The sequence below is a fragment of the Aquila chrysaetos genome, chromosome 26 (assembly GCF_900496995.4).
Source record: "Aquila chrysaetos chrysaetos chromosome 26, bAquChr1.4, whole genome shotgun sequence".
Lineage (NCBI taxonomy): Eukaryota > Metazoa > Chordata > Aves > Accipitriformes > Accipitridae > Aquila > Aquila chrysaetos.
The window spans coordinates 1,038,299-1,042,423 of NC_044029.1; positions in this window are offsets into that span (position 1 = coordinate 1,038,299).

Sequence of the window (4,125 nt, forward strand, 5' to 3'; positions counted from 1 at the left end):
CTCTTGAAGGAAACAAGAGTCTGGATTCTTCTCACTTACAAAATTACTTAGTTGCATGAAACTTGCAAGAAGTTTGTGTCTTTAAAACCTTGACTGCTTTGTCAAATTCTGGCTGAGATTGCCCAGGAAGCTCAAAAGCTACTGGTTGACAAAACTGCCAATAGCCCCATTCTGTAACCCTCATTTCTTTGAACCCCAATTCAAATCATTATTATTTTTGTCAAGCGAGGACTTTTATTTTCAGGTCAGGTCTTCCATTCTCAAAATATGATAGCTGCAAGGTGATTCCCAGGGCTGGGAAAAGTAATCAGAAACATTTTGTCCTATTGCCAGTGTGCTTTGAGGGAGGGAGAAAGGGAGATGCTTCTTCACTAAAGGCCAGACAGATCTTTTTGTACCTTTGTTCGCATTAACTTTAAGGGATAACCTGGTGCGAGGGCCTCAGAAATTGCTTATTACACACTTCCCAGACCTGATCAGAAAGAACAGCTGTCAGTAATATAAACCTATTTGAAGGGAAATTCATGAAGAGCGGGTGGTAGTCTCATGAAGGAGCTGAGGACATCTTTCAAGCCTAGTACCAGCTCTGTTAATGGGAGATCTGGCAAGAGCAAATCACCACTCCCGTGAGGCCCGGGAGCCTGCGCTTCCAGAAGAGGGGAAGCTGGCTGTCTGCAGAGCCAGGACGCGATGGGGATGGGAGCTTGGGTTCCTCCCAGGCTCCTAGGTCAGATGTGTTCTGTGCCGAGCACTCTGCTGCCTGGTGTCCCTGAAGCAATTTCACGAGACTACAGGGATGGTCAGCAGATGCTTTTGGCCCGGATGGATTCAGCCTGCTCCCTGCACCCTCCTGAACAAATGATCAGGACATGGGAGGGAGGAAAGGAAACCTGGGAGAGAATGCGCTTCCCTGCATCTGCAGATACGCCCTGCACGATTAGCAGAAGCCATAAGGGCAGGGCATGGCTGAGTGACCCCGTGGTTTGCAAATACTTGCAGTTTTAAAAAATACTTTCTAAAAATGGCATTATTTTGGGAGGTACAAAGGCTTGGAGGGGTAGAAAACCTCTCCAGTAGTGTCTGATCAAATGCAGCCCTTGAAAAGATCAGGTAGTGCCTCTTTTTTACCAGTCCAGTAATACAAGAAACCCCAGCCCACCCCAAAATCAAACAAAGCAAGCAAACAAGCAAATGAAAAAAAGATATTTCCTCAGCTATTCTTTGTTTTTTTCTAACCCACTCCAGACACAAACAGTAAAGAGAGACCTGGCTTTTGCGCCTAGCTGAGCTGGGCTTAGGACAAGACATAGAGGGCAGTAAAGCTGTTTGTATCTCCCCAGGTTGGATGGAGCCAAGATAAACCCTGTTGTCACTGAGGGCAACCCAGAACAGGTTCTACCTTACACATTACTTCTCACTGCCAGAAGATGCTCTGCTGGCAGCTGGAAATTGCTGGGGTGACATGAGGAGGTTCTCCTCTGAAATACCCCAAAAAGTATTTTCAAGGAAAATTCTGTAAAAAAAAACATTTAACAACAGCATTTCCTTTGAGTTCCGTGACATTTGGAGCTCTGGGGAAAGGGAAACCCTAAGGTACACCAGGGAAGAATGAGATTACTGAGGACCACTCTTTTGACTCATGCTTACATCAGGATCCTGGTCCATAACAAGTATTATGCAGAAGAGATGCCTGTGTGGAAGGCAATCTCCTCTTTATTTCCTCACAGGCTACACGTGGCTACATGTTTAATTTAGCTGTTAAGATACCTTTTCCCAGTTTATTTTGTAGCCTGTCTCCTCACTATATGAGCTCTCCCTTTCACTCTCCCTATCCCATTCCTGATTAGAGGACACATCCACGTGACTTGGGAGGACTGCTCCAGAGGACAACCCTGGAGTAAGCTGCCAGACTGAAGTATGCCATTCCCATGTACATACAGGGTCTTGTGGCTCATGCTTGCTCCACACCATATATACAAGCCCCTCTTCTACAATGCATGTTCCTTGCAGTATCCCCAACAGGGCCCTTTCAGCACTCATCCCTTCTCCCCTTTGTGCACACATGGGGGGTCCAGCATCCAGCTTTCCAGCCTAACTCCTCGTTTTGAGACACAGGTGGGGAAGAACTGGGGCTGGAGGGCTAGAGGAGTTTCCCACTGCTCTGGGGAAGGATGTGAAGATGACAAACTTCACAGGGTACATGGGTAGCACCTAGAATAAGCCAGAGAGGCATTCATTGTCATGGTCTACTTTAGTACCTGTGTCATAGTGAAAGGAAGGAGAAAAGCTCTGGATGCAGTGTGTAAGCTCCTGGGGAAGAAGATGAAAACCAGAATGTCTGTGCTTGCCTGGTGCTGAAAAGCTCCCAGTATGCTTCTTGGGACCGGGGAGGGACGTGGATGGCGGTTTCACAACCTGGCTGAGAATAAGGTTTCAGCAGGGGCTGGGAACACTTCTGTACTACAGAGCACTTGCACAGGAGGGATGGATCTCATCTGGATCAAAAGAGAAATGGGCTTCTGGCTATGAGTATTCAGGAGGTTGTCAGTGAACTTTTTAACTGAGGAGTGGGGGAAAGCCAACCAGTGGTGACATTTTCCAGGATGGTGTTCCCAAGGATAAGACATAGTAAATTCTGTACCCCTGAGGGAAGGATACATCACGGATAGCATAAAACAAGAGGGTTAGCATTCAAAGAGAAGGCCAGGGAACAAAATCAGTGCTGTCATTGTCTCAACATCAGGGCTTGAAGCCTGGGAAAAAAGACAGGAGTACTGGCCCATTTTGCTGATATGGTAGGCACTTTGGAAACCTTGAGCTTGTTAAAATGAAGCTCAAAGGAACAGCTGGGAGGATTAAATCCTCACAGGTTGGTGGAGATGGCTGAGGTGACCATGCTGGGGACACAGTGGTAGGGCTACCACCCACCCAGAAAGGCCTGAAAAAGGGAAAGATGCTGGTGCTGATAACAGGAGGGAGGGTTGAGAGTGAGAAAGCATCATTCAAAAAGCTGCAGGTATGTCTGAGTAAAGAGCACAGAAAAGAACATAAACTGTAGCAGATTAAGCATAAAAATATAACTGAGCTGTCCAAAAAGGGATTAGAAGATCAGCTAGTTAAAAATTCAAAACTAGTACTAAATCCTCCATCTGTCACAGCAGCAGCAAAAATCCTGCCTGAGAGCCTGTCAGACCATAGGACTCTCAGTCTATAAGCCTACTGGCTGTGGCAAATGCTGGTGGAGCTATAACGAGGGTCAGAACAGCCTCCTGGATAAATACAGCCTTTTCAATAATGTCAGCATAGTTTCAGCATGCAAAGGGAGGTCCTGCCTTACAAACATCTTGGAGTTTTTTTGATGAGGTCAACTAGTATGTAGGGAAGAGTGATCTGGTTGATGTGATGTGCCTGGATTACCAAAGGCTTTTGACAAAACTTCTCTGAAAAGACCTTAAAGAAAAGTCAACAGCAGCAGGATAAAATGGAAAATCTAGCATGGATAGTTGATAGAAGGTTGAAAAAATCATAGGACTTCTGAAGGAAGGTCAGCAGGGAGTTCTGCAGGGTTCTGCACTAGTCTCTGTGCTCTTTAACAAGTTCCTAAATGATGTAGGAAAAGGGGTGAACAGTGAGATGATGTGGTTTGCTGACAATATGACTGGCCATAGCACTGGTGCAGTTGTTTGTTTCAGTAAATATCAACATAAATGTAATGTTGATGTCCACTAAGTATCATCTTAATCCATGTTTGCTCTTGCAGCTTGAGGGGGTGGATAATTAAAAAAGATCATTTGCAACCTTGACCCATAAATCCCATAACTCAAACTGGAGCCATTTAATTGTTATTAGTGGTCCTAGGCCTCATTCAAGCTGAGAAGCTTTGCAATAGGTTAACATGAGAGGCAGCAGAGCTGTGGTGTGGAGGGCAGTCACTGGTCTGCCATTTGCTGCTGCTGAGAGCAAGGACGCTTTTGCCTGGAGCATCACCACCTCCAGACACCCCAGACCTCCCTGGACTGGTGCTGTGCACTGTGGGGACGGTTTCCTTCTATACCTCCCAAACATTGCTCATACAGGTACCACTGCTCGCATCCGTACTGAACTCAGTATTTGGCAGGAGGTATT